The sequence below is a fragment of the Grammomys surdaster genome, unplaced genomic scaffold (assembly GCF_004785775.1).
Source record: "Grammomys surdaster isolate TR1022 unplaced genomic scaffold, NIH_TR_1.0 126176, whole genome shotgun sequence".
Lineage (NCBI taxonomy): Eukaryota > Metazoa > Chordata > Mammalia > Rodentia > Muridae > Grammomys > Grammomys surdaster.
The window spans coordinates 4277146-4297613 of NW_021620983.1; the positions used below are offsets into that span (position 1 = coordinate 4277146).

A 20468-nucleotide genomic window follows, 5' to 3' on the forward strand; every position below is an offset into this window, starting at 1 on the left:
GGTAGAAACATCCAGTGCTTATTAAAAACAAAACAAAACCCCACAAGCTGAGGTGTGGGTACTGGGGAGCAGAAACCCTTGTCCACTGATCTGCTCCACAATGCACAGCCAGCAGAACACACACTCAACAGCGGCGTCTTTATAAAACACACTCAACAGCGGCGTCTTTATAAGAGAAGTTGTATTAGAACACAGCCATGGATGTTCATCTGAGGACAGACTGTGGCTGCTTGTGTGTTTCAGCAGTTGTGCTCAAGAGTTGTCTCAGGGGTGAGACCACGGGGCTGGAGAAGCCTAAGACATGTGCTACCCAGCCTTCCAGAACAATTTGGTAGACTCCTTGGGAGGAAAGCTGCAGGCACTGTGATCAGAAACCACTAAGTGTTGCAGGGAACCAAGGAACCACTGCTTTCGGGAGTGTGATTGTTGCAATTTGGGGTGCAGGAAGATGCCAAGCTTAATCTTTAAAAAAATGCATCTATCCATCACAATATTTTGGTTCATATACCAGCTTTGCCTCTTACGGGTTGTGTGGTTGGTAAGTAACGCCTCTACTCAGGGCCGTAATTCACTTATAGGTACAGGGACACTCGATCTCAGGCAAATTGTGTTTGATGTTCTTCTGTTTCTTCATCTTTCAAGGGAGCACTACAGGCAGGAGACATGGTGCTTAAGCACGCTTGCTGCTCTTTCAGAGTCCCTTGGTTTGGTTCCCAGCACCCGATGGCTCACAATCTTCTATAAGCCCAGTCTGGCCATCTAACACTTCCTTCTGGTCTCTGTGGGCACCGGGCACACATGGTGTCCATTTACATGCTTTCAAGCAAAACAATCACACACATAAAATAAGATAAAATAAGATTAAAAAAATTTCTCAGTGAGAAATAAAATGGGCCAGGAGCCAGGGGGAGCAGCTGAGTAGTAGAGGAGCAGCTGAGTGGTAGAGGATCAGCTGAGTGGTAGAGGAGCAGCTGAGTGGTAGAGGAGGAGCTGAGTGATAGAGGAGGAGCTGAGTGGTAGAGGAGCAGCTGAGTGGTAGAGGAGCAGCTGAGTGGTAGAACAGCATGGGCATATTCTGTCTCCAGCTCCACCATAGTAGATCCAGTAAATGGGAATTATACTGGCATCCTGCCCATCAGACTGCGCAGCGGAATAATGAAGTTGCCTGGAGCATTGAGACCACAGGATGCAGCCGTAATTCCACGGTGAGGATGGTGTTCAGCTGAGGGTTTCCATGGATAAACAAACACAGGCAGAGTTGATGTTGTCTGGCCCCAGGCCAGTCACAGGATGCAGTTCTGACCTTTGGCCACCAGGTCCCACAGTTGACCGCTTTCTTCTCATTCTTACTAACTCCTCTAAATCCATATAAGCTCGGACTCCACAGAGGCTGAAGCTCTCATGCTCTACCTTCTCTTTTGAGTGCTGGTTTTCCTGGTCAGAATTCTTCCACACACTCCCAAAGCTGTCTCTCTCTCCCCATAACTTCATTTTCTTCAGTCTTCTGTGGACTGTTTTCTGAACTCGAGCCTTATTATTTTATAGGATTTGTTCTTAATTATGTACTATAGTACCTAGTATAGAGTGAATCTTCTGGTTTAAATCAATTGAATCCATAGACAAATATCCAACAGATCTCCCTGGACAGATTCATTGTTATTAATTCTGTCCAGGAAGCCCTCCCCACCTACGTGTGGGTAGGAGTGGAAAGGGGCGTGTCCACACTCACCCAGCAGGGGTGTATGCTGGAATGTGTGTTTTCCAGGTCAGGGGTACCCGATGTCCGCTTCTTTCTTGCCCCTGCTGTGGTTTGTGGCAGGGCTGCTTCTGAATAGAAAACCAGCGTTATTAGCTGTCTAAAGAAAAGTTCCACCCCATAGTTATCAAGATAATTCTTTCAGCTTAAAAGAAGACCCACTGGGGAAGGGACAGGGCAAACAAACATGAAACTAGATGAGCACAGAGGTGGGGTGGGTCCGCAGGAGTTTGGAGGGTTGTAAATATGGCCAAATATACTGTGTGAAATTCACAATTAATAAAACTAGTTCTTTAAAAAGAGGACAGGTGTTAGAGAGCACTGGGTGTTCTTGCAGAGGACCCAGTTTTTGTTTTCCGGCACTAGTACGGTGACTCACAACCATCTACAACTCCAGTGCCTGAGGACCCAACACTCCTCTGCCTCCTGTGCACAGTGCACACATGTAATGCACGGACATGTGTGCAGGGAAAACACTTGCACACATAAAATAAAAATAAACACATAAAATTTCAAAGAAAAAAAATAGTCAGGGTGTGAGAGGTCCCAAGTGAGGGTGTCACAGAGTATAGCTTCTCCCAAAGCCACAGCACAGGGGCAAATCCACATTCTTCTTCAAGCCTGCCCTGGAGGTGGAGGCATAGAGTCAGGATACTCAGGAGGCAGGCAGAAGCATCCACGTTCAAGATTTGCCTGGGCCACAAAGTGGGTGCAGAGCCAGCTAAGCAACTTAGTACAACCCTGTCTCAAAATAGAAAGTTAAAAAGCTGGAGATATGGTTTTCAAGTACAGCTTTCGCCGACACCCGTGAGGTTCCAAGGTTCAGTCCTAAGCACCTACAAGCAAAACCAGGGAGAACACCCCTGGGCAGCAGTTAACAGGATGCTCACACGTCACCAACTCCACTTAATTCACACCTAGATAGAAGCAAGGCTTTGGGGAAGGGGACAGGAGTGAAGGGCAAAGCCAGTTATCCCGTTCTTCATAGTACTGCGGTCAAAAGGTAGATTTCTACCTCTTACATTAGATACAATGATAATGAATGGGGAGGAGGAAGAGGAGGAGGAGGAAGGAGAAGAGAAGGAGGAGGTGGAGGAGGAGATGAGAAGATGATGAAGAGGAGGAGAAAGAGAAGACAAGGAAGAGGATGAAGGAGAGGAAGAGGAAGAAGAAGAAGAGGAGGAAGAGGAGGGGAGGAGGAGGAGGAGGAGGAGGAGGAGGAGAAGGAGAAGGAGAAGGAGAAGGAGAAGGAGAAGGAGAAGGAGAAGAAGAAGAAGAAGAAGAAGAAGAAGAAGAAGAAGAAGAAAGAGGGTATCCATTGCCTGACTGGTAATTTTTTTTGTAGAAAAGTAATATGTTTAGATTCCTCAGCCTTTTCATACATACTGAATGATTTTAAAAATTATTATTTTATTGTTTGTTATTATTATTTTGTATATGGGTGTTTTGCCTGCCTTTATTTCTACGCACCATGGGAGTACAGCACCTGAGGAGGCCAGAAGAGGGTAATGGATCCCGTGGAAATATAGAAAGTTGTGATTGGCTATGTGGGTACAGGGCCTCAAGCCCAGGCCCTCTGGAAGAACGGCCAGTGTTCCAGCCCCTGAGTCATCTCGCCAGTCTTTCTTTTCTGTGTGGTTGGAGGATGTTTTTGTTCTGACACATCATTGTATCCCTGGCTGGCCTAAATAAAATGCACTACATAAGTCAGGTTGTCCTTAGACTCACAGAGACCAGCCTGCTTCTGCCCTCTTTATGCTGAGATTAAACAGGTGCAGCCACCACGCCTGGTTCCAATTACATTTTGTTTTGTTCTAATAGCCAAATCACGATAGTTATATAAGTAATTAAAAAACAATCTCGGGCTTACCAATTTCTCAGTAGAAGTTGGTGTCTCTGTGTGCAGGGCGGGGGATCACAGTGAGGAGACTTGTCAGCAAAGCCCCGTGGTGTGAGACAGTGACAGAGTAGATTGAAAGACAGACGGACTATAATATAATCAAGAGTAGAAGACACGACAGGCCCTAGAGAAAGCCCACAGCCTAAAGAGGCTGAAAACAACCGGCTTTAATCAGGATTCTTTGAGGGAAAACATTTATAACTGTAAAATTCTCACTATATTTCCCTAATTGTTTAACCCATGAGTCAGATCCAGACTTTGAACAGGGAGCTGAGGGATCGACACTGAGATCCTGAGGCAGGAACAAAGCAGTTTGTACAGACACTGCTCACGGAGGCCGTAATGGTGAGATAGATCACTGGTAAGGAGCTTACTGCCGAGCTGAGGTATTGCACTCCTGACACCCACCAGAGGGGAGGAGAGAAATGACTCTCCCAGGTGGTCCCCTTCACGTGTGTGAATATACATATATACATATACACACATACATATAAATGTCCCAGGTGATACCCTCCCCACACATGCCTACAAATACACACAAATACACACATATACACACATATATAAATGTAAGTAATGACTCTCTCGGGTGGTGCCATCCCCACACATGTATACATATACATACAAATACATACATATATACAAACATATAAATGTCCCAGATGGTCCACTCCACTCACATGCATACACATACATACACATACATGTACACATACATATAAATGTCCTGGGTGGTTCCCTCCACACACATGCTTACATATACATACATACACACACACACACACATATACATACACATATATATATACATACATATAAATGTCCCAGATGGTCCCCTTCACTCACATGCATATACATACACACATACATACACATGTACATGTAAATGTAAGTTTCTAAAAGTTAAAAAATATATAGAACCCACAACCAGGAAGTCTGCATGGGACTGACCAGGCCTGCACATATGTGACAGTTGTATAGCACGGTCCTCTTGTGGGACTCATAACAGTGGGAGCAGGGGCTGTCTCTGACCCTTTTGCCTGCTTTTGACACCCTTTCCCTCCTACTGGGTTGCCTTGTCCTGCATTAATAGAAGAGGAGGTGTCTAATCTAACTGCAACTTGATACACCATGTTTGGTAATGTCTCTGGGAGGCCTGCTCTTTTCTGAGGGAAATGGAGGAGGAGTAGATCTGGTGGAGTGGGGAGGGAGGAACTGAACCATCAACCAAAGAGCATACATGGGCTAGACCTACCCCACCCCTCGCCCTGCACAGACGAGGCAGCTGTGCAGCTTGGTCTTCACGTGGGTCCTGTACAACTGGAGTGGGGGCTATCCCAGAAGCTGTTGACTGTACGTGGGATATGTTCTTCTAGTTGGGTTGCCTTGACTGGCCTCAGTGGGAGAGGATGAGCCTAGCCTCACAGAGATTTGATGTGCCAGGGCTGGAGCATACCCAGGGGGCCTCCACCCTCTCAGAGGACAAGGAGGAGGGGCATTGGATGAGATATAAAGTGAATAAATAAAATGAAAAAATTTTAATTAAACAAAAAATAAATTATGCATAATATATAACTATCTATTCATTAATAAAATATATATCATATACAATTATATACCATATTTATATGTATATAATATGTATAATGTAATAAAATCCTGTATAGTCAGAAACTTATGGCTTTAGTTCAAGAGGATAGTGTCTACCACCACCACTAGTGCTGAAAATGTCGCTTTTCATGGGCTGGTTGAACTAGCCTTGAATTCCTGGTCCTCTAGCCACCTCCAGAGACCAAGACTACAGACACGCATACACACCCGAGACCAGGACTGTGGACATGCGCACACACCCGAGACCAGGACTGTGGACATCCGCACACACCCGAGACCAGGATTGTGAACATGCGCACACACCCGAGACCAGGACTACAGACACCTGTTCAAGTTTTCAGGCCAGAAGTCTCAGATGCCCTGCCACGAGGAAAGCCAACCTAAGTGGCTTTCTAACTGACAATGCAGGGACGGGCAAAGGTCTAATACTCGACTGGTTGCTGAAAATCAAATGCCTGCTGTCATCAGAACTACAGCGTTGGTCATCGGCGATGCCACACATCTACCACACACATCTTTACAACACAGTACATGTTGCAGGAGAGAAACAAAAAAGAACCCTTCCTGTTCTGGATATTAAAAGACAATGGGGTTGGGGAGCTGGAGAGATGTCTCAGGGAGTATTGGTGTTTGCTGTGCAATTTAGTGACATGGGTTCAATCCCTAGCAAGAAGTGACTCCAAGACAACTGTCCCCTGACCCTTCCCCACACTGGGAGGTAGCCCAGAGCTGGTATGGTTTACAGCACCCACAACACCAATGAAGCAAACGAACTTAATCTGGAGTTACAGATGGTTGTAGGCTGCTGTATGGGTGTTGGGAAACTGAGGTCCTGCGGACGATCAGTGTGTACTCTGTGAATAAATAAACACTTTGGAAAACAACAACAACAAAACAGTGGCCAGTCAGAAAACCGCTCAATGTGACAGTCACCTACAAATGTGAATTACGATCGATGATGTGCCGGTGGTGTCCAAACTGCAAACACAGAAGTTGGGGAGCACGGACCCTCATACAGCACTGGAGAAGTTTGGAGCACTCAATAGGGTGGGAAATTAAAGATTTGTTTCTCATTTTAATTTTATGCGTATGAGTGTTTTGTCTCTGTGTATGTGTGCACCTCATAAGTGCAGTGCCTGAGGAGGCCAGAAGATGGCATCAGAGACCCTGAAACTGGAGTTACAGGTGCATGTGGGGTGCCATATGGGTGCTAGGAACCAAACTGGGATCCCGTGAGAGATCAGTAAGTACTCTTAAGATTTTTTTTGGGAGGTTTTTTGTTGTTGTTGTTGTTGTTGTTTTGTTTTGTTTTTTCGAGACAGGGTTTCTCTGTGTAGCCCCGACTGTCCTGGAACTCACTCTGTAGACCAGGCTAGCCTCGAACTCTCGAACTCAGAAATCCGCTTGCCTCTGCCTCCCAAGTGCTGGGATTAAAGGCGTGCTCCACCACCTCCCGGCTCAGTAAGTACTCTTAACTGCTGATCTGTCTCTCCAGCTTCTCAGTAGAACTTTTTTTTATAATTACAGTTAAGACTAAGCTGTGACTTATAACTGTGCATGGGTATTTATTTGAGGTGAACATATCTCCACAGAGCCTGTGCACAACTGCTCACAGTGTCTTCATCCACCACTGAAAACAGCAAATGTTTTAGATTTCTAGTAACAGACAGAATCAAGGCATGGGATATTCATAGAGAAAATGCAGCCCAACAACTCAAACCACGTTACTTTTAAACACAACAATCTCAAACACAGGAGGGAGAGGACACCTCTGGCACTGGTTTCAGGGTGGCTCCATGGTTGCTGAGTGTGGTGAGGCCGGAGATGGGCACTCACTGGGAGAAGTTTTGTGTTTCATGTACATCTTCAAGCTAGCTGAACAGTACACCTTTGATGGTTTGTATATGCTTGGCCCAGGGAGTGGCATTATTAGGAGGTGTGGCCTTGTTGGAGTAGGTGTGTCACTGTGGGTATGGGCTTAAGACCCTCATCCTAGCTGCCTGGAAGTCAGTCTTCCACTAGCAGCCTTCAGGTGAAGATGTAGAACTCTCAGTTCCTCCTGCACCATGCCTGCCTGGATGCTGCCATGTCCCTGCCCTGATGATAATGGACTGAATCTCTGAACCTGTAAACCAGCCCCAATTAAATGTCTACAAGTTGCCTTGGTCATGGTACCTGTTCACAGCAGTAAAACCCTAAGACTGCTTAGGGCCTGAATGTTTTATGACTTTGTATGAAGGAGAGAGTTGAAAAATCACGTGGACGAGAGCTTGGCATGGTGTATAACTTTGATCCCAGCACTTAGGAGGCAGAAGAAGGCAGATCTCTGTGAGTTTCAGGTCAGCATAAACTACAGAGTAAGTTCCAGAACAGCCAGAGAAAATAGTAAGACCTTGTCTCAAAAAACAGAACACTCACTAACACACACACACACACACACACACACACACACACACACACACACACAGAGAGAGAGAGAGAGAGAGAGAGAGAGAGAGAGAGAGAGAGACTGAAAGAGAAACTGAGAGAGAGACAGAGAGGCAGATAGACAGAGACAGACAGAGAGACAGAGACAGACAGAGAGACAGAGACAGAAAACAGAGACAGACTGAAAACAGAGAGAAAGGGAAGAGACAGAGAGAAAAGAAAATCATATGTGAATGAAATAACTCAGGCTAAGACCACATATGCTCAAAGAGTTCAGTTCTAAGTACATTCGACAAGTTGTAGCTCAAGGGGATCCAATGCCTTCTTCTGGGCTCTGAAATCAACTGTATTCATGGGCACACATGCAGTCACACATGCACGCACATGTAGCAACAATTAATAAAAAGGAGACCACGAATTTGACAGCGAGAAAGGAGGGGTGTTTAGGAGGAAAGGAAGGAAGAAATGATGTAATTATATTATTTCAGATTATTTCAGAATATAATAATAATAATGTCTAACATTTGAGAGTGCTTGCTGTTCTTTCAGATGACCTGAGTTGGGTTCCCAGCACACAAGTCAGGAGGCTTTTAACTGCCTGTAACTTCAGCGCCAGGACTCCCTCCCCCCATGCCTTCAAGGACATCTGCACTCATGTTCACTTACACACATGCGCAAATGAATAAACAATAAAATAACAATAATAAACCTAATAAATAATAAACAAAAAGAAAAAATGCAAGGTTTGTGTGACGCACGGGGTTAGAAAGAAAACACTTAAAAATGTATGCAGTTGTCACTTGCACAGTAAGAAAACTACTCAATTGCCAGCAGCCAGGGGGACCACATGGGCCATGCAGACATTCTGTTCAGAAGTCTTGGAAGGATGTTAGAAACATACAAAAGTAACAGAAATGACAGCGCCACTGGTCAGGTGCCAGGGAAGGGCAGAGGCAGGGGAGTTCCAAGGCATGGGCTGTGAAGTAAACACAGATCTATCCCCTAGCTCCATCCGTGGGGAGCTGAGAGGCTCCGAGGAGGACCCAGGTGCAGACATTTGCCTGTGACTTTCTCAAAGGAGTTGAAAAGGCTCCTGCTGCCTGCTTGGCAGCCACAAGCTTTGGGGTCTATTCTGCTGATGGCTGAAGTTCAACCTTTCCAGCTCTAGTCAGGCAGATTGGTGAGATAAGAGAGTTTCTCGTGTTAGGGCATGTCATTCCACACACAAACAGTTGGAAAGGGGGGAGCGCATACTCCGGAAGCCTGCTCCAGCAGAACATGTACACTGACACTGGCCACATCTCGCTGCTCTGGTGCATCTGTTCTGCTCCTTGAAATTCCCAGAAGCAGCCTTCCATGAAGGATAGACTCTGAGAAGTCAGGTGACTTGCCCAATTTTGGCAGCTGCTCTTGCAGACTTGGATTCTTCCCCCATCCCCCGGCCCCCTTCCCTTTTCCCTCTCGCTCTAGCCCCACTTACTCCAGCCCAAATGTCTTTTTTTTCTCATTTATTTTACTTATTATATGTAAGTACACTGTAGCTGTCTTCAGACACCCCATAAAAGGGTTATGTCATTATGGATGGTTATGAGCCACCATGTAGTTGCTGGGATTTGAACTCATGACCTCTGGAAGAGCAGTAACTGCTGAGCCATCTCACCAGCCCCGCAGACTTGGATTCTTAATGCAGGCTAGTTTGACTTTAAGTTTAGTGCTTTTAAGCCACCATACATACCATCTGCATATCTCATCTACACCAGCATTTTTCTATTTATTTATTTATTTATTTATTTATTTATTCATTCTACATGCAGGTACATGCCTAAATGTGTGTGTGTGGGGGGGTGCACACATGCATGAGTGTGCACACACATGCATGCTTGTGAAGTCAGAGGACATCTTGTGGGAATTGTTTTTTATTTTTCCTTTGCTATCTTAGTCCTAGGTTGTAGGACCTGATGGCATGAGCCTTTATATCCTGAGCCGTCATATCAGCTCTGTGTCGGTATCTGCATTTGGGGAAGCTTGCCCCTCTACCCCATCAGAACCCCTGAGCAAACTCTCTTTGACTTTGTTTCCTCATTCACCCAACAGTGTGCATCTTTTATTTGTTTATTTTGGAGACAGTGCCTTTCTACTTAGCCCAGGCTATACTCTCATGACCTTCAGAACTGGGACATAGGCATGAGCTGCCACATTCTGCTCCCAGTGCCTTTTTTTCTGTGTGTGTCTCAGTCACCCAAATGTCTGTTCCTTCCCTGACATCCCTGTAGTTTCTGCTGAAGCAGGGCATGTGATTATCACCCTTTATCTGTCCTTAGAGTCTTCAGGTGCTCCCTTCTCACTCACTCATGTCCTCCACAGAGAGGCCATCAAGAAGAGTTTTCTGTGAGACAGTCTAGTGGAAAGCCTCCCTTAACCTTTGGCATTCACATGCAGACACTGTTAAAACAATGAGACAGGCTCTTCTCAGGATCCCCCCAAAGGAGAGTTTTTGGTTCCTACAGGCAGCCCTCTTGTGATCTGTCAAGTGGTGTCATGAGAGTTCAGATTAGCTTTTGTCTGGGTTTCCTATAGATAAGAAGCCTTGACTACGCTACATGCCTGGCCTCCAGAGAATGCTTTTACATCTCCTTTTCAAAGTATCTGCTGATAGCCCAGTATTGCCAATGGTGGCACAAACCCATTTACACACAGGAGGATGACACAAGAAGAGGGGTACTTTAAGGTCATATTTGGCTACATAGCCATTTCCAAGCCAGTCTGGACTATGTAAGACCCTGTCTCAAAAAAACAAAGAAGAGGCTGGAGAGATGGCTTAGCAGTCAAGAGCACTTGTTGTTCTTCCAGAGGACCTGGGTTAGATTCCCAGCACACACATGACAATTCACAAGCATACATAAACCCAGTTCCAGGAGCTCCAACACCCTTATCTGGCTTCCTCAGGCATCAGACACACACACACACACACACACACACACACACACACACACACACACGGGACTCAGACATACATGTGGGAAAATACTAATATACATAAAATAAATAACAATAGAGATGCAGATACCCAATACTGCCTGGCAACACAAGATACTTGCATATAATCAAAGAAAGGAAACACGCAGGTGGCCTCAAGAGAGATACAATGTTAAAAAATATAAGTAACCACTCAGACAAGCTAACAGCGGGAAGGTGCACTCCACCTTAGAGGCAAGTGTGCACTTCACCACTTCACAGGCCAGCCAGACCTGCCGCCTGACTCACTAGGTTCTTCAATACTGTTCAGATGCAGAATCAAATATGACCAACCACTTCCTCATTCTGTGTTGTGGGCATTGGTCGCCATTGGCCTGCTCATTTGGAAAAACCAATTCCGTCTTCCCACAACTGGCACATGAATTTGAGATGGGTCAGAACTGTTGCTAATTTATTCACCTAGCTGAAGAATTTCAGAACAGCTGAGGACATTTGAATACCTTTCTTTCTGACTCATGATCAGGCATCTGACTCAGAACACTGGAGGCCAGGGTGGTGGTGGTGGGGATGTGTGTATGTGGCTGCTATCTTCCCCCATCGCTGATCCAAATCTACCTGCTATGTAGAGCATTTTGAAAATCTGAACTGTTCTCTTTGCCCAAACGTTGATTTTAACAATACCTTCACGTAAGGAAGTGGTCTTGAGCAAAATCCCCATAGGTGTGCCTTCTCTGGGCAGGTAAAATACAAACATCTACAAGTTTCATGAATTCCATTGAGGAAGCAAGTCCACACATAAAATAGAAAGCATCCAAGACAGGGTCAGAGCTTTTAATAACATTCCAACCAATTGTCCCTGGAGGCTGGGCTGGAAGACCATAACCAGCGAGGAACCCAACAACGGCCTTTGGGATGTGTCACAGCCATAGACACTTCTGCTCAGATGCCACAGGGAACCCTTGGAGAGAGGGACCCAAATTCTTACTTGCTCACAAAACTGGGATATAATATCAATTTCATCGAAAGACAGATATAAGTGGCCAGTGGGTTCATGCTGTGAGCATGGGCTCTGAAGCACCAAACTGGGCACTGCTGCTTACCCATGCTTCCACAGGGCAGTGCTGATACAAGAGAACCTTCTCCAAAGCCTCTCGAGCAATGACAACATGGAATCTTCCTGATTTAAAGAGCAGTTTTTATTGCTTTCCGAAACACTGAAAACCAGTGATTACACACAGCCCAAGAGAGTAACAATAAAATGTTGAACAATGTTGCTATTCTAAAAAGGAAGCAATTCCTTAAACGCCTCAGTCGCTTCCTCAGACCAACAGTAGAAAAGGCACAGAAATTCACAACAAACCCAGACCAAGCACCACTTTGGTCACAAGGTGAATGAATCCTTATGTCTGAAAAAAAAAAAAATCCGTCCCACTAAATTTAGAAGTTCACTGAACACAAGCAGCTGTCAGGTAAGTGGTGGTGAGGTAAATAAACTTCATATTTTCCATTTCATGTTTCTAGAATAAAGCAGGTTTCTAAATAGCCTGACATTTGTAATTTGACAATTGTCTTCTCACCTTATTCTTAGTAAGTACTCATAAGCCTTTGGCTGGCACACAAAACTCTAGATACCTGTTTCAAATGGTAAAGTGTATTTGAGGAGAGGAATGCACCCCGTCAATCCCAGCACTCTGGGGGCAGAAGCAGGTGGATCTCTGTGAGTCTGAGGCTAACACAATCTACACAGTTTTAGGTCAATCAGAACTACAAAGTGAGACTGTCTCAAAAACAAAACTAAAGTGTGCACATATATCTGTACACACACACACACACACACACACACACATTGAGTACACATTAAAATCTTAAAGGCAATTTTACATGTTTTTAATATGGATGCACATTCTTGTACATAAGGCTAAACTGCCACTGAGCTAAGTAAGCCCCATCGCTGTTTCATTTTGAACGGAAGGACAGCCATAGACAAACCTAGCAGCAGCCTAGGGGGTGGCTAATGGTCCTGACCAGAGACAGAGATCCCAGGAGTCCTACAGCACTGCTTCCTAGCTCTTCCACTGGCTAACCCAGAAGCTGGGATCCAGAAAAATGGCAGAGGCCCTTCCTCCTCATCCTGGGCGACATGAACTGGGGTAGAATGTGCTACTTACACTGAGCGCCCCTGGTCTTCTGCTCCTGGGTCTGCGCAGTGCTGGAGACTGTGTTCTTCTGGAATTGCTTCCTCTAGTTCAAGTAGCAAAGACTTGCCTCATCCACAGGCCCCATCCTGATCCCCTGACCCATATGCACAGGTCAGCCTGGGTTTGAGAAGCGTGAAGGGCACTGGGTGCTTGCTCTTAGGCACAGGAAACTGGAAATGTGCTTTTCTTCTCAGGGAAGTGATAAGCGTAGGCTCAACTTCTGCAATTCTGTTTGCACGGGCACGGCAGGCAGGCCTAGCTCCTTCCACCTCAGAGAGTCCTGAGAAGCAAATTAAGCTTTCTGTACTGTCCTCTTTCACCAGCAGGCTGTTAACACCGCCTCTTCTGCACCCCTGCACCCTTGCACCCCTACACTTCCTCTATGTGCACTCATGGCCAGCCTCCTGGGACAACTAGACAGTTCCTTTTTTTTTTCTTTTTCATTTTTTTTCTTTTTGTTCCTCCTCCATCTTTGCTCCACATTTTAAGGATATCTGAGGTGATTTCCCTGAGTTTTATGTTGCCAAGGATTCCGGACTCCCAGCTCCATGTGCCCTCTGGGCTGTCTTGTGGAGCCTCTTCTTAGTGGGCGCACATTGCAGCTGCTTAGCAATGTCATATTGCTTCCGGCTGAAGTTGAACTTTTTAAAAGTAAAGGAGACAGAGAAAGAGAGAGAGCGAGAGACACCCTGAGCTTTCAGTGACACTTCAATCACAAGTCACTCTGAGGAACTGTGAGGAACTCAAACTTCTTTAGAGAATACCGGAAAAAGTAAAAGCATTTAGAAACAGGCTCTTAAGTAAAACAACCCCACAGCTCACGGTCAACATCCTGCAGGCAGCTCCCTCAGGCTATTCCGGATGAGCACGTGGCATGACCGGCTCCCCACAAGCTCGCTGTGACACCTGCAATACACTTGTAGGATGCTCTACACTGGGAGCAGGGTGACACGTTCAGTTCTTACACACCAACACCAGCTATTCAGAGGAAAGTGGGTGTGGAGGGAAATGAGTCTTTGTTTCGTGACCTTGACCTTTCTCCTTTGGACTGTCAATCATAGGAAGCAGGAGGAGCATTAGTACCGGAAGTGTCTCCCCAACACAGCTGGAAACTCACTGGTTATTCCCACTGTGAACTCAGAGGTCATTCTTTACCTCTTATCTCCCACCACGGATGTCCTTGAGCCCTTGGCACTCTCATTTTCACTCACATAGCCAGCAAGACAAATCTGTGGCATACCGAAGAATCAGTGGTTACCAGGAACAGCTCGAGTACAAACCTTAACCCACCGGGACCATCCAATTTAGAAGGAGGGTCAAATCAGGGGGAAGACAATATCAGTCTCAGGCCCCTTGCAGTTGAAGCCCCACCGTGTGCCTACATAAACCAGCACTGCTTATAACATCAGAAGCAAGAGGGGCCACAGCCCTTTCAGCATCATTCTGTAAGCAGAGACATTCCCCCAAAGCTGCCCACAAAGCACCTACAGTCGCCTGTGCCCTATAATGTCGCTAAAACAATGTGAATGATGTATGTTGAAATCTATGCTCTTAAATATTTATAGTACTTTTTTAAAAAGCTAAAATTCTTTTGAGATAGGATCTCAAATAGCCCAGGCTGGTCTCTAATTCCCTATGTAGCTGAGAACTTCTGGTCCTCCTGCCTCTACCTCCTTAGAGTTGTGATTACGTGTATACACCACTGTAGTGGCTTGTGTTCTCGTGCCGATTTATGTTACTCAGAAACCTATTTGCAGTGTCCTGTATGTGAGCTAAAGGAAACCTGTCTCTAGCTGGCTCTGATTGGTAAATAAAGTTGCCAGCGGCCAATGGTTGAGCAGGGAGACAGAGGCGGGACTTTTAGGATTCCAGGGCAAGAGGAGAGAAGAGGGGATTCCACCATGAGAAGGGCATAGGACAGATCGAGCTGCAGAGGAGCAGGAGGGAGAGCCAGCAGAAATGTAGGTACAAGGAAACCCCAGAAGGTCTGCCCAGAAGGATCTAATGCAGCAAAGGTAAAATATATATATTTAATAAGTGTTAACTCAGGAATATCGGAGGGGAGTGTGTGCTAGCCTTGGGGAGGTTTGAAGTGCCATCGAGCTAGTCAAGGCATATTAAAAATAAGCCAATGTGTTTGAAAAGCCAATGCGCACTGCCAGGAGTCCAGAGCAGAGTTCTAACTATTCACTGCTACAACCACCAAGTCTAGTTTATTCAGTACAAGGACTGGACTTGAACCCAGGGCTTTGAGCATGCTAAGCTGGCATGCTGCCAGCCAAGCTGTGTCTATAGCCCAAGATCTATCCTGATACCGTTTGTGTGTATTATTATTATTATTATTATTATTATTATTTTGTTTTTTCGAGACAGGGTTTCTCTGTGTAGCCCTGGCTGTCCTGGGACTCACTCTGTAGACCAGGCTGGCCTCGAACTCAGAAATCTGCCTGCCTCTGCCTCTCAAGTGCTGGGATTAAAGGCGTGTGCCACCACTGCCCGGCATGTATGATATTGTTAACTACATCATGTTAACTTCAGAGTATATATGGTACTGTTAGATACAGTGTGTACTGTATGGTTAAATATCATATATGGTATCATTAACTACAGGTACTATGTCATGTAGCAGATGACAGGAAGTCCTTGTCACGCATGGCCTAAGCTTTCTTTACACCTGTTGGTAAGTAACTCATTCCCTTCCCCTCAGCCTGTAGCCACCCTACTCTCTGCTTCTGGAGGCTTTAGCTGTTTCAGATTCCTCATAGGGATAGAATATGAAGTCCCCATCCTCTGTGACTAGTGGCTTTCTTAGCCTAACATCCTCTGGGTTCATCCATGCTGTCATATGTGGTAGAACTCCCTTAAGGTTGAATAATATTGCTTACTGATACATTTTATCCATTTCTCTGAATGGACTGCCGAGAAGCCCCCATGTCTTAGCCGCCTCCTTACCCCCATCCATTCACAGACATCTGATACATTTTATCCGTTTCTCTCATTTCTCTGAAGCCTCCATGTCTTTCTTAGCCTCCTCCTTACCCCCATCCATTCACAGACATCTGGGCTGTCTCTGCACCTTGCTTTTCATGAAATGCAACAGTAAACTTGTGCCAGTTTTCTGTGCATGCATGTATGTGCACTATATGCGTGTCTGCTGCCTACAGAGGCCAGAAGAGGGCATCCGATCCTCTGGAGTTAGAGATACAGATGATTATGGGCCACCATGTGGATGGATGCTGAAAACTGAACCTGGGTCCTCTGTGAAAGCAGTAACGGCTCTTAACCCCTGGGCCATCTCTCCAGACCATCTTTGCTATTTTAAAGCCAATGTGTGTGTGTGTGTGTGTGTTTTAATGTAGTCCTTAGTGTCCCTTATATATTAAAATATGATATATGATTCTCCAACATTTCTCCCATTCTGAACACCATGCTTCACTTAATCTCGCTTATTGTAGACGATTCTAAGTTTGATATTTTCCCACTTACCGGTACCTGAACTTTTGGTATCTTACCCCAGAAATCTTGTCAAAATAGTCCTGCTGTCTTCTGGGTGTCTTAGAGGTCCAGATCTTATATACAGTAAGTCTTAATTTAAGTCTTTCAAAGGGTTGACTTCTGCACATAGTGAAAGATGCTGTCAGAACCTGCCTTCCCTGTGGAAGCACCCCTTGTCTGGAGAATTCTTCACAGTCATGTCAGAGATGAGCTGTGCACACATGTGTGGGGGTTTTTTGTTTGTTTTGCTAGACTCTTTGTTCTGCTCACCTGTCTGTGTGTCTTGGGGCTACACAGTTCTGTGTTTGGTTTCTACAGTTTTGTAACCATTTTTGAAATCAGGAAGGGTAATTCCTCCACCTTTCTTTCTCAAGCTTTCAACTAGTCAGGTTTTTTGTTTTGTTTTGTTTTTTGTGTTTTATTTTTTTTTGTGTGGTGTTTCCACAGGATTTTTTTTTAAATTGCTACTTCTATAAAACTTCCACTGAGATGGCATTGCATTGAATCTATGAATGACCTTGATCAATATGGACATTTTATTTTAATTTTTTTTTTTTGGTTTTTTGAGACAGGGTTTCTCTGTGTAGCCCTGGCTGTCCTGGAACTCACTCTGTAGACCAGGCTGTCCTCGAACTCAGAAATCCGCCTGCCTCTGCCTCCCAAGTGCTGGGATTAAAGGCGTGCACCACCACCGTCCGGCAGCATTACATTTTCTAATTCGTGAGTGTCACAGACTGTTTATCTGTACCTTCCTTGTCATATTTAAGAGTTTTCAAGAACATGCCTTTCACTTCCTCAAACTTATTCCTATTTATTCTTTTGTTTTTCAGGCAGGGTCTCTCTTTGTAGCCCTGGCTGGCCTGCAACTCATTATGTAGGTGAGTGCCTCAGACACACAGACACATCTGCCTGCCTGTGTTTCTCAAGTGCTTAAAGACCACCCACCCGCTCCCTGCACCACCACACCTGCTCCCTGCACCACCATGACCCTGGCTCCCTGCAACCCACCCCACAGCCTTCTCCCTGCACCCTGTTCCTGCTCCCTGCATCCCCGTGCCTGCTCCCTGTACCTCCGTGCCCAGCTCCTACATCATGTCCCACCAGTGACTGATGGGAGGGAAGCCCCCTGCTGTCACTGTATTGCTGGCTATCCTACTTTCCCACTCCCTTCTTCCAGTGTCTGCTTCACAAACCTTGGTTCTCTGATGTCAGGTGCACAGACATGTAAGATTATATAGCACCTTGGAGAACTAATACTTCTGTTATCTAACACCCTCATGTGACAGTCTTTGCCAGACACAAATACCACCACCCCTGCCCTCTCCAGCATCTCTCTTCTGAGTCCTTCACTCCAAGCTTAGTGTGACCTCAAGTCTCCTGCAGACAGCGTATAGTTAGATCTTCTTGCTTTTAAATGTTTCAGCCTGTCGACTGTAGAACTTAACCCACTTACATTTAAAGAAAATATGGATAGGGAAGTTGAAAGGCCACGGCCATTTTGTCATCTCTTCTTGCACCTTGCGATCCTCCAGACCCTCTTCTCCTTACTCTCCTTCCTCTGAGGTTTGCTGATTTCTTTGCCTTGGTGGCGTATTTCTCTTCCCCATGTATCATCAATGACATCAATCACGCTGGACTCAGTCCCTTCTCTTCTCTGCTTTTTATTGCCGATGTTACAATTTACGCCTTTTATTTAGTAACATAGTTTGCTTTTGGTTTTTGTTATTTACACACTATAGTTAAATGACTTACCCACTACCACGCCCACATTCTGAAGCCACCTCTTATCTTTGCCTGCTATACTTCCTCATGAGAGGCAGGATGACAGGGCCAGTCTCCTCAACCGCTGCTCCTGTCTTTACTGTCTGCTTAGATTTGTTGGCACTGTGTTTTGGTGCTTTTACACACTGGATGTGTGCACAGTTCCTGCCGGGAAATGTGCTAATAGTCTCTCAGAGTCTCTGTGTATGTGAAGTGTCTCTCGGTGCTCAACCTTGTCTTCATTTGACAATATGACCATAACATGTGCCCACATGGATTTCCTCGGATTCATCTTATTTGAGGTTAGATAGGCATCTCGAATCTGGACACTTCTTTGTGCTCATCTGTGAAGCAGTTGGTATACTGTTTCTTTGAATAGTTTTTGTTTCTTTCTCTCTACCTCTGTCTCCTTGTCTCTCTCCCTTAGACTTAGAAACAGATGGCACTCTACACAATAATACCCCATAAATCCTGCAGCTCTTACACACGGCCCCTTCTAACTGGGTAATCTCTAGTAATCTGCATTCAATTTACTAGTTTTTTCTTTTTCTATTTTGTTTGGTCTGCTTTAAGGTCTTCTAGTAAAATTTCCAGTGTAGTCTGTATAGTTCTGGGGTTTCTATTTGGCATTTCTTAACGTCATCCACCTGTCCCTTACAAGTCATATTTTGTTTATCCGTGCTCTCTTGGCCACAGTAAGGCTCTGTATCCGATACTCTAAGAAGTAAATCGTCCACATCCGTTTTGCTTGGATGAGTTTCTAGAGACTTGCTCTGTTTCTTTGGTTAGCATGTCTTTCCCTGATTCTTCTTTTTCTTTGTTGTCTTTTATTCTGATCTGCCTGTTGGAGGAGGGACCACTTCAGTTACATGTTCTCTGTGCTCCTTGTAAATCCGCACCGCCCCCATCTTCCTTCACGGGCTTCTCTGTATCCATGTTGATTCCTTTCTCCTTCAAACAAAAGAAAACCCCAACTTCTCCTGAAGTGGAAACTTAAGGGTTCTTTGGAAAGTCAGTTGTGTTAGATAGTGTTTTGCTGGGGCACATGGGTGAAGGAGACAGTGATGTGAAAGGCTAAGGCAGACTCATGAAGGAACATTTAGCTGAAGCAGACACAGGAGGGAGGATGTTCTACTAGAGCAAGTACTTGGCTTTACATTGCATAGTTGACCTGCAGTTTTGTTGGGACTCCATAGAGAGAAATGCACCAAAAAAAAAAAAAAACCTTCTGGTGGAGTGCTGCAGTTTCTTGCTGCTTCTATGGACTCGGGCTGATTGTCAGAGTGATGTCAGCTGAGGCGAGAGGGCACGTGATGTCTGGAAGAGTATAAATAGTGGACAATGATGGAGTCTGAGCTCAGCTATTTTATAGAGCTAGCTGTGCAATGCTAATTGGTCTTAAGTCTTTGCTGAGCCGATCTTCACTTCGCTGAGAGAGAGGCACAGCCCAGAACTTCCCCTGTCTTCCCTTCTGGTCCCCGCTGCTGACTTGAGCCAAGGCTGAAGCCTGGCTTTTCCTGCTAGGTAGTGCCACTGCTGCTGTTGACCCAAATTTCCGTGAAGTATCTACGAGTGAATCAAGCTGCCACTGCTAACCTGTGAACTGAACTGTCGATTTCCAGACAACGTAGATCAGAATTTCTCTAAAGAACCTTCCTAAACAGGTGAACTTCCCCCATATCCTTTCTTTTCCACTACCTCTGGTGGATGGTTGGCTAAAAGGGAGGTTAAAATATTTTTAAAAAATCATTAAAAATAGGTTTAAAAAAATTAAAGTTACATTCTCTTGACAGATTTTGTGGGCACCTCACACATCCTCATTGGTCTAAACCACTGTTTGTCTTCTTAGTGGTTGCTATAGATCTGTAGTGTCCTGGGTCCTATACTATTCCAAGGCAGGTAAAATAGAAGCCAACTCCTAACACAGAAAGCTGGGACATTGGATGGGCAGCCAACCTCTGTCTCTGTCTCTGTCTCTGTCTCTCTCTCTTTCTCTCTCTCTCTTTTTCTCTCTCTCTTTCTCATCTCCAGTGAAAGCTGGGATCTGAGACTTCATCTCTGTTTTCTACTGGGTTGGCAGAAAGTCTCTGCAGCTGCGGGTAGGCTAGTCTTCAACGTCCCCCCACTACAGGCATCTGAAGTAAGCCAGCTCTTACCAGCTCTCCCTCACAGATAGAAACCCCCGCAATCTCCTGCATGAGCTGGGATGCCTGGGTTCAATTCCTAGCACCCACAAGGCGGCTCATGGCTGTCTGTAATTCCAGCTCCAGGGGATCTGGCACTCTTACGCAGACATACATCTAAGCAAAACACGATGCCTACATATGGTTATAGTTGACAAAAT

General features: G+C 45.3%; 1 protein-coding gene across 5 annotated transcripts in view; it reads right to left on the reverse strand.

The window, feature by feature from the left end:
• Lrmp (lymphoid restricted membrane protein) overlaps positions 1-13637 on the reverse strand; it is a 55125-nt gene extending 41488 nt beyond the window's left edge. For 2 of the 5 annotated variants that reach the window (XM_028757495.1, XM_028757499.1), the window contains exons 1-2: positions 12839-13637; positions 1730-1827 (exon numbers count right to left, since the gene is read on the reverse strand). The gene's annotated coding sequence lies outside the window, so the exon portion shown is untranslated. The other 3 variants (XM_028757496.1, XM_028757497.1, XM_028757498.1) reach the window with 3 other exon arrangements.
• Between the last annotated feature and the right edge of the window lie 6831 nt (positions 13638-20468).